General features: G+C 40.7%; 1 pseudogene; it reads right to left on the bottom strand.

Moving 5' to 3' along the window:
* Positions 1–3622: 3622 nt before the first annotated feature.
* LOC120364554 (large ribosomal subunit protein eL43-like) lies at positions 3623–4827 on the bottom strand (annotated as a pseudogene).
* Between the last annotated feature and the right edge of the window lie 7823 nt (positions 4828–12650).

The following is a 12650-nucleotide window of genomic DNA, read 5'->3' as shown; positions in this document are numbered from 1 at the left end:
ATGGCTGCCTTTCATAAAGCACCTACTAAGCACTGCATCTAATCCTTGTAACTGCTCAATAAGAGTGTTAATTCCATTTCACAGAATCAGGAACACCAAATAGTTTATTCATAATCACACACTCATAGTGACTCATGGACCAGATTCTAATACCGAGTTTGTTGCCAAAAACCATAATTCCCCCCCAAGACCACATTGCAGTTTTAGTTAGATTTTGTCTCTCATTCATTTTATTTTTTTAGGTTCCTTGTTTGACTTGTTGCGTTTTTTGTTTGTTTTTTAGCTAGGGCCCTATATGAACAACAACAACAAAGCAGTATGACTCTAACTAGTACGTTTGGACATTTTTAAGTGGGCATCTCTTCCTCAGAATATAGGTATTATTTCATTAAACAGCATTCTCACATTGAAAATACCACCTATTATTTTCTACTTATTGTTACTTTGTATCACAAAATTATAAATAAGGTTGTAGCAATTAAAAATTTTTAAGAGATAAATGCCACAGAAAATAGCAATTTAAGTGAATTATTTTCTAGCAAAAAAAAAAAAAAAAATGGCTGGGTGTAGTGGCTCACGCCTGTAATCCCAATGGTTTTAGAGGCTGAGGAGGGAGGACTGCTTGAGGCCAGGATTTGGAGACCAGCCTGGGCAACACATACCCCATTTCCACATAAATTTTTTATTTAAAAATAATGAAATAGCATTTTATTAACTGTTTAATGATGATGGAAGGAAGTAACTGAACAAATGACAATGGGAAAAATTGGAAGAAGAAAGTGATCAGCTATGGTTTTATACATTTCAGTAAAATGAGCTTGATTTTGAGTCTTGTTTTACAGGCATATACTATAACAATTCATTTGTTCATTCATTCAACATTTATTTATTGAGCATCTATTATGTACTGGACAGTGTACTTATATAGCGGTCTATATGACAAAATCCTGCTAATAAGGATCACATGTTCCAGTGGGAGAAGCAGAAGAACAAGATAACAAATAATGTAATTTTAGGTAGTGACAAGTATTATGAAGTCCAGCAGGCTTGGAGGGCTAGAGAGCAACAAAAAGCATAAGACTCATGGACATTCAGTCACTTATCAAGGTCCCAGCTAAATCTCACAGTCCCTTCTCCTTGTACTGGGCTGTGTCTGGAGTGGGCTCAACATATTTAAGCAGTTTGTGGCTTTTGTCAGAACCTACATACAGCACCAACTGCACTTCCCATCATGCTTGCAATTACTAAGCAGTCATATTCTCTTTTTTAATTCTGAGCCAAAGCCTTGCTCTGTTGCCCCGGCTGGGGTACAATGGTGCGATCTTGGCTCAGTGCAATCTCCACCTCCCAGGTTCAAGCAATTCTCCCTGCCTTGGCCTCCCAAGTAGCTGGGATTACAGGCACTCGCCACCAAGACCAGCTAATTTTTGTATTTTTAGTAGAGACAGAGTTTCGCCATGTTGGCCAGGCTGATCTTGAACTCCTGACCTCAGGTGATATGTCTGCCTTAGCCTCCCAAAGTGCTGGGATTACAGGCTGAGCCACTGCACCTGACAAACACTCATATTATCTTGAAAGCACCTGCTGTGTGCTGATGAGCCCTTTCTACCAGTTATCCTTAACACATCCATTGGCTGCCCAACCCAGTTAGAATAAAAACCCAAGGCTGGGTGTGGTGGCTCACGCCTGTAATCTCAGCACTTTGGGAGGCCTAGGGGGGCAGATCACAAGGTCAAGAGGTTGAAGCCATCCTGGCCAAAATAGTGAAACCCTGTCTCTACTAAAATACAAAAATTAGCTGGGTGTGGTGGCACGAGCCTGTAGTCCCAGCTAATAGGGAGGCTGAGGCACTCCAGCCCAGGCAACAGAGTAGGACACAGTCACAAAAAAATAAAGCTAAGGAGGGAAGGTCTTACTCACACACACACACACACGTTTTCCCCCACTGCCTTCTGTAAATACATGTAACTTCTCACAGATTAATTACACCGTATACCTAACCTTTTTCTCCTACCTTTTCACATTTGACCACAAGGTGGCGTTAAAGTGCTGTTGTTTCTATTTTAGAATTTTCTAGCAGTTCTTGCTAACTGAAAATCAGACCTAAGCTTTCAAATGTACTCCATCTTTTCTTTTTCATTCAAAATTAAAATTGAAGTATATTTTATAAAATTCAAATCTTTGTAAATGTGGAGAAACAACTCTTCCCAAATAAACCCTAAAGAAAACAAACTTATGTAAAATACCAAACTACATGAATAGTCATGTACCATTTAGTATAAAGGTTTGGGGAGGCGGTATGATGGTGTATTTAATACTGCTTTTTTGGTCTTTCTACTAAATATGAACAACTTTAGATGAAATGGAAATTATCTTTATCTTTGTATTTCTTAGGTGTCTTCACCCTTCATAGGATGTTTGAGAACAGTAATTACAGAGGAGATATGGCAACTTCTTTTAAATAAACTGGAGACCATCTGAATCATTGTGATTAACTTGTTTTGTGTGACAATAAACTTGTCAAAAATGTTCTTTTCCATGAAAATTTAAAATAAAAATTCAAGTACAGAATAGAAAGAGCAATTGACCTAGATATTAGCTCCAGTTCTATCTGTAACTAGGTACTTTGTTGCCTTGGGTAATTTAGTTATCCTCTGTGGGTCTGATTTCACACTATTAAATGAGGGGATTTAGCACATATCACCAAACTTTCTTCTATTTTTGAGGATATTTTTTTGAAACAGTGTCTTTTTTTTATCACCCAGACTGGAGTGCAATGGTGTAATCATGGCTCACTGCAGCCTCAACCTCCTGAGCTTAAGTGATCCTGCCACCTCAGCCTCCAGAGTAACGGGGACTATAGGTGCAGGCCACCACACCTGGCTAATTATCATTTTTTATATATATATATATGGACATTTAATGGGAAATCATAATTGTTTCCTGAAAATGCTGATACAGTGTAGGTCAAACAAAACACCAAAAGTATAATAGAAGAGGCAGTATACATATACTCTTTAGTATATCCTATACCTTTAGAAACATTTCTTTGGAGATAAGTCTCCCTCGGTCACCCAGGCTGGAATGCAGTGGCATGATCGTGGTTCACTGAAACCTCTGCCTCCTGGGTTCAAGTGATCCTGGGGCCTAAGCCTCCCCTGAGCTAGGATTACAGGCGTGTATCACCACACCTGGCTATTTTTTGTGTTTTTAGTAGCAACAAAGTATTGCTATGTTGGTCGCCTGGCCTGGTCTCAAACTCCTGGCCTCAAGTAATCCACCTGCCTCAGCCCCCCAAAGTGCTGGGATTACAGGCCTGAGTCACCATGCCCAGACTAAAACATTTTTTAAAAATATTAACTGTAATTTTAAGACTAAAATTCACTCCAATGTATCTCAGAGTCAAACTGGCAGGAACAGATTAATATACCTAACCTGGAAGACTCATATTCTTATGCCATATTTTATCATTTGATTACTAAAAAAAGAAACTGAATTAAAATAATCCATCTCAGCATGCTTTTCCAATACAATAGTATTAACACAATGCAAGCATCAGAATGTCTAATAAAGTTAACAAGACAAGGCCTATAATAAATGGGCATAAATTAACCCATTATTATAGGCCAGTGATGTCTCAAGGAGTAGAGGGGCACCTACTGGGCTTTCAATTCCTTCAGTCTTCTGATGTTGACCTTACCGTGACAGCGGAAGTGGTATGCAGACCCAGGCATCACCAGCCACTGTCTTCCTGCAGGAACCACAGTGCCAGAACCCCACAGCTTGTCTCTTCATCCTGGTTTTGCTACAGAGCTAATGTACTTGGCGTGCCGGCTGATTTCAATTTTCTTCACCATTTTTCAGAGGGAGGCCCCATAACAGGTACCGTATTTACCGATGATTCTGACTTTCTTGGTGCATTTGGCAGTGTCACTGGGAACTAGGTCCCAGCCCAGAGAGCTACGTTTTTTGTTTTTGTTTTTGTTTTTGTTTTAAGTAGAGATGAGGTCTTGCTGTTGCCCAGCTGGTCTTGAATTCCTGAGCCCAAGTAATCCTCCTGCCTCAGCTTCCCAAAGTGCTGGGATTACAAGCGTGAGCCACCATGCCCAGCCTTATTTCTAATTTTTAAAGCATTCAGAAGAAACAGTTTGTCACAACATAATAGAACTGTCTAACAGCCAGAACTGCCCAAAGATGGACTACTCCCCATGGAGGTATGAATATGCCAATCCTGAGATGTCCAAGAATAGTAGGGATGCTATTCAGCCTTCTTAAGCCTTAGGAAGGTAACCAAACTAGTGTTAGTCTTTTCTAACCCTGCATTTCTAAATTCTGAAAGTTGAATTGTAAACTGCTTGGAGGAGAGCTCCATGTCATACCTTATATCCTGGGGCTGCCATGAAAGGCACCTGTCAGAGCTCTGATTGTGGGGAGACTAACTGACTAACAGTCCTAAGGTAAATCCTTCACCCTGTTTGTCCCAAGGCCACACTTCCTATGGGCTGGGTCTCAGCCAATGACTGAGCATGGCTGAGATACTAAAGCAGGCCTCTTCCTGGCAGATGTGGACTCTGACAGATGATTTCTGTGGCCTTGCTGAAATGTTAGAGAACTGCACTGCAATCTGACTCTTTTCCTTGCTTCACCTCCTCACCTGGGGCCAGACCTACATCTCAGTCTGATGGCTCTTGAGACACCCTTAGCTCCTTCCCCATTTTCCCTCACAATCATTTCCCCTAATACATCTCTTGCACAAGTAATCCCATACTGATGTCTGCTTCTCAGTGGACCCACACATGCATTATCTTGTGGCAAAAAGTCATACATTTTGGTTGAGGGTGGATGCCTATTTCAGAATCAGGAACGTTTTAAACACTGAGAATTCAGGGACCCACAGAGACCTACTATAATACAATCAATGGAGATGGAATCTTGGAATTTCTGTATTGCAAATCTTCCCCATGTGATTTACATGCAGGCAGCCCTGAATCAGGCAAAACTCTTCAGTCCCTAGCAGAGTAAATTCTGAAAAGTAGGTGTATGGTAAATAGTCCTTATAAAACAAAATCCAGCCGGGCGCAGTGGCTCACACTTGTAATCCTAGCACTTTGGGAGGCCAAGGCTGGGGGATCACCTGAGGTCAGGAGTTCAAGACCAGCCTGGCCAATGTAGCGAAACCCCATCTCCACTAAAAATATGAAAATTAGCCAGGCATAGTGGTGCACACTTGTAATCCAAGCTACTCAGGAGGCTGAGACGGGAGAATTGCTTGAACCCAGGAGGCAGAGGTTGCAGTGAGCTGAGATCATGTCACTGTACTTCAGCCTCAGCAGCAAAGCAAGACTCTGTCTCAAAAAAGAAAAAGAAAATCAAAAAAATGTTGAAAAGCTTGACGATTTTGTGTTATTTTAGAATAAATGAGGCAAATTGGCAGAGTGACTATGTTTTCCCCTATTACCTCAACATACTTCATTTTCTCTTTCATATCAAACATTTTCTAAATTTTATCTTGTGTTCTACAGATGGAGAAGTATATGTTTTAACATTAGCCTGAGGCAGAGAGAACAAGAGAGAGATTAGCAGAAAGTACCAGATTTTGCCAACCAGGCCTAGAAAATAGCATCTTCAGCATCATCCTGACATCCAGCACCACTGACTCAGTCTTGAAGCTTTCTTTGTTTTGCCCCTTTCCAAAGTAATCTTGGAAATTACAAATGGCTGGCAGTTTGCTTGTGTTTTTAAAAGCACTGCCTCAGGGTTTTTTATTTTGAAAATTAAAAGTCATTTTCAAAAACTTTTGGATAGTTAAAATTTTCATTCTGACTTCCTTTTCTTCTTTGAGGACAGCCATGGTAGCTGTCATTAGACAAAAATAACTTAACAGCTTGGGAATTACCAGAGGTATTTAAGAGTGTCTTTTTATTTATTTATTTATTTATTTTGAGACAGTATTCAATGTTCAGGTTAGGAAAATGACAATCTACAGAACATGGAGTCTTCCCTCCACATCCTACCCAACGTTTCTCCTTGGGTCTAACGTTTACTTTCCTCTTTCTTTTCTAGATTTCTTTCAAAACATGTTCATGTAGACGAAGAAGAGCTTTTCTGAACATTTCAGCACTACCACCACCGCCCCCACTCCACCCCAAGTGCTGGTTTTCTGAATACACATCACCATAGTATGTGCAGATTTTGCCTGCAGTTCCTTGAAATAATTGTGTCATGCTAAGATCTTTCTAAAATGTTCAAAGTTCTATTTGTAATTCTGGGGGAGTGAAAAGTAATCAATTCCATTGCTAAACTTAGTGCTGGTATTTTGGTCTTAACAAATTATCAGTTTGATCAGGTGGTAATCTTCCTGCTTTTCCATTCTGATTTTTCTACCTTTATTTTTCTATTTCTTATAACATCTGGTTTCTTGGACAATGATTGAATTTTTACCCACTTCTATTTCTCACCAGTAGTTTATGCACTCAGACTTTGGAACACACATGCGGCTCTGTAATCCAGAAGTTGTTCCCTTGAGTCTCATTTTCCTTTTGGGTTAGAATTGAAAGGGAAAGATCAGGAAAAGAAAATCAGATTTAGAAAAGATTAGGCATGAATAGGAAAGTATTTCTGATATTTATCCAAATGTTTTGAAATTTTGGGTCAATATGAGTCTTCAGAAGTATTGCAAGGCATCCGACTCTGTACTATCCAACCAGCTTGAGAGTAAGATGCTTTTTGGTGATGTTTTGAAAAAGGCTGCTTCAAGAATGGCCTTCAGCCAGTCCTGCCAGAGCCTCACTACCAGCCCTCACATCCCAAAGGTCCCATCAATTCTGCACAAATGGCATGTGCTGTTCCCAGCCATACTTTACCCTTGCTTGAGTTCTAGGTACAGTAAAGAGGACCCAGAAGCCCAAATTTAGTCACTTGTGTAACTTAAAACGATGTTTAAAATTTATCAATGTTGTTTATTTTTGTTCAAAAAATCATTATTTTCAATTAGCCCTAAAAAATTAGATGCTGACTCCTGTGCACAGTAGGACCACTGTAAGGATGTTTTTGGTTTTTTTTTGTTTTTTTTTTGTTTTTTTTTTTTTTTTGAGATGGAGTTTCGCTCTTGTTACCCAGGCTGGAGTGCAATGGCGCGACCTCGGCTCACCGCAACCTCCGCCTCCTGGGTTCAGGCAATTCTCCTGCCTCAGCCTCCTGAGCAGCTGGGATTACAGGCACGCACCACCATGCCCAGCTAATTTTTTGTATTTTTTTTTTAGTAGAGACGGGGTTTCACCATGTTGACCAGGATGGTCTCGATCTCTTGACCTTGTGATCCGCCCACCTCGGCCTCCCAAAGTGCTGGGATTACAGGCTTGAGCCACCGCGCCCGGCTAAGGATGTTGATAGGTGTGTAAAAGTACCTTATTTGAGACCATGATAGAATAACTGCAAGCCTCTGGAGACTAACGTGAAAGCTTCTCCATCCCAAAGCTCCCCATGCAAATATGGAGGCATCAGAGCCTAGAAACTACCCACTACCTTGAAGATTCATTCATTAGAGTAGGTGCCTATCAGATATCTGATCAGTAGGGATTAGACTTGAAATCTTTTTCTTTATTCCCTAACCCTATCATGTCTTTAAATGTTCATTTATGTACTGTATTTATGTACACAAACCTTTATGCATGTGTATGTATATATATAATATAGTTTTTGTTTTGTTTTGTTTTATTTTTTGAGACAGAATCTTACTCTATTGCCCAGGCTAAAGTGCAGTGGTGTGATCTCAGCTCACTGCAACCTCCGCCTCCTGGGTTTAAGTGATTCTGCTGCCTCAGCCTCCCCAGTAGCTGGGATTACAAGTACCTGTCAATGTTATATTTTTAGTAGAGATGGGGTTTCACCATGTTGAACAGGCTGGACTCGAATTTGTAACCTCAACTGATCCACCAGCCTGGGCCTCCCAAGGTGCTGAGATTACAGACATGAGCTACTACTCCCAGCCTATTTAATTATTTAATATCTAATAATTAAAATATATATATTTTAAATGTATAGCCAGCTTCTCACTTCAGGTAGCTTTTTGGCACCTATGCTTTTATTTATGCTCGATAACTATTTCTTACAATTTATTTGATTATTCAGGTCAAAAATATTTAGGGTGCCTTTTGCACAAAGGGTAAGGTAAACGCTAAGTGGCCAGGACTCCCTCTGCATCCTTCATTCTAGAAAGCAGGGCATTTTTAAGCTTGCGCTCTTCTTGGCTCATTCTGCAGTGTAATCTTCAGCATGAGCTCACCATGGAGACCAGAATTTTGAAAGCACTTGATCTTAACCTGCAAGAAAAGATGGTTACTTTTGAGGTATGTCCCTCTGAATTTTACATAATCATGTAAATGGTCTTCAAAACACTTACTAGGCTAGGCATGGTGGCTCATACCTATAATCCTAGCACTTTGGGAGGCTGAGGTGGGAAACTCCCTGAGGCCAGGAATTTGAGGCTAGTCTGAGCAACATAGCAAGACTCGTCTCTACAAATAAAATAAAATAAAATAATTATCTGGCATAGTGGTGCGAGCCTACAGTCCTGGCTTCTCTGAAGGCTGAGGAGAATGGATCCCTTGAGTCCAGGAGTTTGAGGCTGCAATGAGCTAAGATCACTGCATGCAACTGGATGACACATGAAGAGCCTGTCTTTAAAAACAAGCAGCAAACAAAAACAGAAATAATGAGTATATTTCAACAAAGGATTAACATCCTATAAAACAAAGTTAGCAAACTATGGCCCATGGGCCAGAACTAGTCCAACAGTTGTGTGTGTGTGTGTGTGTGTGTGTGTTAAGAGACAGGGTCTTGCTATGTTGCCCAGGCTGGAGTGCAGTGGCCATTCACAGGTACAATCCCACTACTGATCAGCATGGGAGTTTTGACCTGCTCCATTTCCAACCTGGGCTAGTTCACCCCTCCTTAGGCAACCTGGTGGTCCCCCGCTCCCAGGAGGTCACCAGACTGATGCTGGACACCCAATTGGCATAGCACACTATAGCCCAGAACTCCTGAACTCAAGCGATCCTCCCACCTCAGCCTCCCAAGTAGCTGGGACTACAGGCACATGCCACCATGCCCGGACAACCCCTGTTTTTGTCAAAAGTCTTATTGGAATACAATGACGTCTATTTTGTATTATGGTTGCTTTTGTGCTGCATGGCAGAGTTGAATAGTTGTGGCAGAGACCATATTGCCCACAAAGTCCAAAATATTTACTACTTGGCCCTTAAGAGAAAACCTTTGCTGTTCCTTACTATAAAACAATAAAAGCAAACATGAACAACCCAATGGAAAACAAACAGGCAAAGGAAGTGAATGGGCAATGCATAGAACAGCACACAAGAATGTCCAATAAATACATAAAAATACGTAGTTGGGATCAGGGAAATTCAAACTTAAACCACACAGATTTCGTTTCCTATGCATTAGATTCGTAAACATTGAAGACTTGCAATATCAGGTATTGGTAAGATGTTGAGGAATGGGGGTTCTTATTGTCTTCTGAGGGAAGCACAACTAAGTGCAGTCACTTTTGAGAGCAATTTAGCAACATCTAATAATGGTAAATGCACATAACCTACAACCTAACAATTCAGCCTTTTTTTTTTTTTTTGATACAGAGGCCTGCTCTTGTCCCAGGCTGGAGGGCAATGGTTCCATCATGCACTCCCAAGCTAGAGTGCAGTGGTAAAACCTTGACCTCCTAGGCTCAAGCAATCCTTCCACCTCAGTCTTTTAAGTAGCTGGGACTCTAAATGTGTACCACCAACATGGCCAATTTTTTAAATTTTTTGAGACGGGGTCTTGCTATGTTGCCCAGGCTGGTCTCAAATTCCTGGGCTCAAATGATCGCACCTTGGCCTTCCAAAGTGTTGGGAATACATGCATGAATCACCATGCCCAGTAGCAATTTCACTTCTACACACACACACACACATATACACATGAGTATTTAAAGAAAATATACACATTTTAGAGAAACTTCTGCATGTATGAACAAGCAAATATATAAAAAATATAGTTGAATTGCTATTAGAAAAAATAAAAATAAACAATATTAACCAAGAGAATGGATAAATAAATACTGAGTATGATGAATTGTATGTGTCAACTTGACTGGGCAAAGGATGGCCGGATAGCTGGTAAAACATTACATCCTGGTGTGTCTATGAGGGTATTTCTGGAAGAGATTCAGTAGACTGAATAAGAAGATGCCCTTGTGCAACTTATTGAGTGCCTGAATAGAAAAAAAAGACAGCGGAAGGCTGGGCGCAGTGGCTCACACCTGTATTACCAGCAGTTTGGGAGGCTGAAGTGGGTGGATCACTTGAGGCTAGGAGTTCAAGACCAGCCTTGCCAACATGGAGAAACCCCTTGTCTACTAAAAATACAAAAATTAGCTGGGCATGGTGGTGCAAGCCTGTAGCTCCAGCTACTTGTGAGGCTGAGGCAGGAGAATCACTTGAACCCAGAAGGCAGAGGCTGCAGTGAGCTGCGATCACACCACCTCGCTCCCTCCTGGACTACAGAGAGAGGTTCCATCTCAAAACAAAAACAAAAACGAACAAAAAAAACAGCGGAAAGGTGAAAAGGTGAATTTTCCTTTTTGCTTGAGCTGTGACATCTCTCTTCTCATCCTCTCAGACTTCACTGCTTCTGGTTCTCAGGCCTTTAGACTTGGACTGAAACACCATTGACTCACTTGGGTCTCAGGCCTTCGAGTTTGTACTAGAACAAATTCACCAGCGTTTTTGGGCCTTCAGCATGTAGATGGAAGATTGTCATTTAGTCTCCATAATTGTGTGGGTCAATGCCTCACAATAAATCTCTTTCTATATGTCTATATATATCCTATTGGTTCTGTTCTGTGGAGAATCCTAACACACTGGGCATATTTGTTAAGTGGAATGTTATATAGTAATGAAAATGAAGTTACAATAGCCTTCTAGTTCATGAACATCAATTATGCTCATAGGTTGAGTAAAAAAGCAAGTTACAGAGCAGTATACAATTATATTGATTTATATATGCAAAACAATATTGTTTATTGTTTAGGGATATGTGCATATGAAATGCATGAAAATATGCATGGAAATTAATTACAAAGTTTAGGAAAGTGCTTACTTCTCAGGGAGAGGAAGAAGAAAAGGAGTATGATTGGGGAATGGTACAAAAGGAGCTTCAACTACATTTGCAACATTATTTCTCAAGCTGATTGCTGTTGAGTCTTTTTCTAAGTAAAAACATTTCATACAAAGTGAAATTCTACATGTTTGAGGACTTTGATCCAGTCAATCATTATAGCACTTCCGGAGAGCCCCCACTGTCTTTGAGCTGTTGTTGCCATAGCAGAGCACCTTGAACCTTTCACCCTCTGCATCTACTTGTTCAGGTTCTATGTTTACAAGAGTTCTTGGGTTAGGGGGTGATAGAACTGAAGTCCAGCTTATCCACCAGACAACAAGCCCTGTGTCCTCTGCACAAAGACACCAAGGCAAACATCACCACAACAGGGTACTTTCTTCATGGCCCAAAAGCACCATGCCATGTATGCAGAGGGGCTGCAGCCGGTTCCACTTTTAATCTAGCCTGTGGATGCTGCAAATCTACTTATTCACAACCATGGAAAACTTGAAGAGGAACCAGTCTGTAGACACTCTATTAAGTTTATTTTTTGCTTGCCATCAATTTTTATTTGGTTTGGGCCAATATCTCTAGCCCTTATGGTTTACTTAAGAGCTGATCATTTTTCTCTAGTTATCTGAGCTAGTGTCTTAATCATTGCTTTTTCATTTTTTGTCTTTATACTCTCTTGGGACATCTTATCCAAGAGATGGAGACTAACTGGCCAATCGATCTTTAATGCAAAGCACACATAATGTAGCAAATAAGAAATACAAACACTTTATTGTTTTTTGTTTGTTTGTTTGTTTGTTTGTTTGTTTTTTTTTTTTGAGACGGAGTTTTGCTCTTGTTACCCAGGCTGGAGTGTAATGGCACGATCTCGGCTCACCGCAACCTCCGCCTCCTGGGTTCAGGCAATTCTCCTGCCTCAGCCTCCAGAGTAGCTGGGATTACAGGCACGTGCCACCATGCCCAGCTAAATTTTTTGTATTTTTAGTAGAGGTGGGGTTTCACCATGTTGACCAGGATGGTCTCGATCTCTTGACCTCGTGATCCACCCACCTCGGCCTCCCAAAGTGCTGGGATTACAGGCTTGAGCCACCGCGTCCGGCCCTACAAACACTTTAATATATCTTATCTTTTCTCTTCCCTATCCAGGTCTTTTTTTCCTGATCTTTTATTTCTTGGCTAAGCTGCAAATTTGAATCTTCCTTTCTTACATTTGTCATCTAATACACAATAGCAATTTATTCTTTAGCAAAATCTGCATCTCTCCTTTCTCCAAAATCTGAATCTCTCCTTTCACCTAAGTTTTCAGCCATAACATTTTATTCTTTGTAAACAAAGAATAAAGTTCTCCAAGTGTGGTTCATGAATCACCTGTGTCACTTTCACTTGCTGTGCAACAATAATGCTGGTTGGGCCCCTTAGGCCTACTAAATCATTCTGCATTTTTAATCAAGATTTGCATGTAAACCAGGCTCTGTGGCTCA

This window comes from Saimiri boliviensis, chromosome 6 (assembly GCF_048565385.1).
Source record: "Saimiri boliviensis isolate mSaiBol1 chromosome 6, mSaiBol1.pri, whole genome shotgun sequence".
Classification (NCBI taxonomy): domain Eukaryota; kingdom Metazoa; phylum Chordata; class Mammalia; order Primates; family Cebidae; genus Saimiri; species Saimiri boliviensis.
Note: the sequence above shows the minus strand (reverse complement) of the source record. Positions and strands in the feature narration are given on the sequence as shown.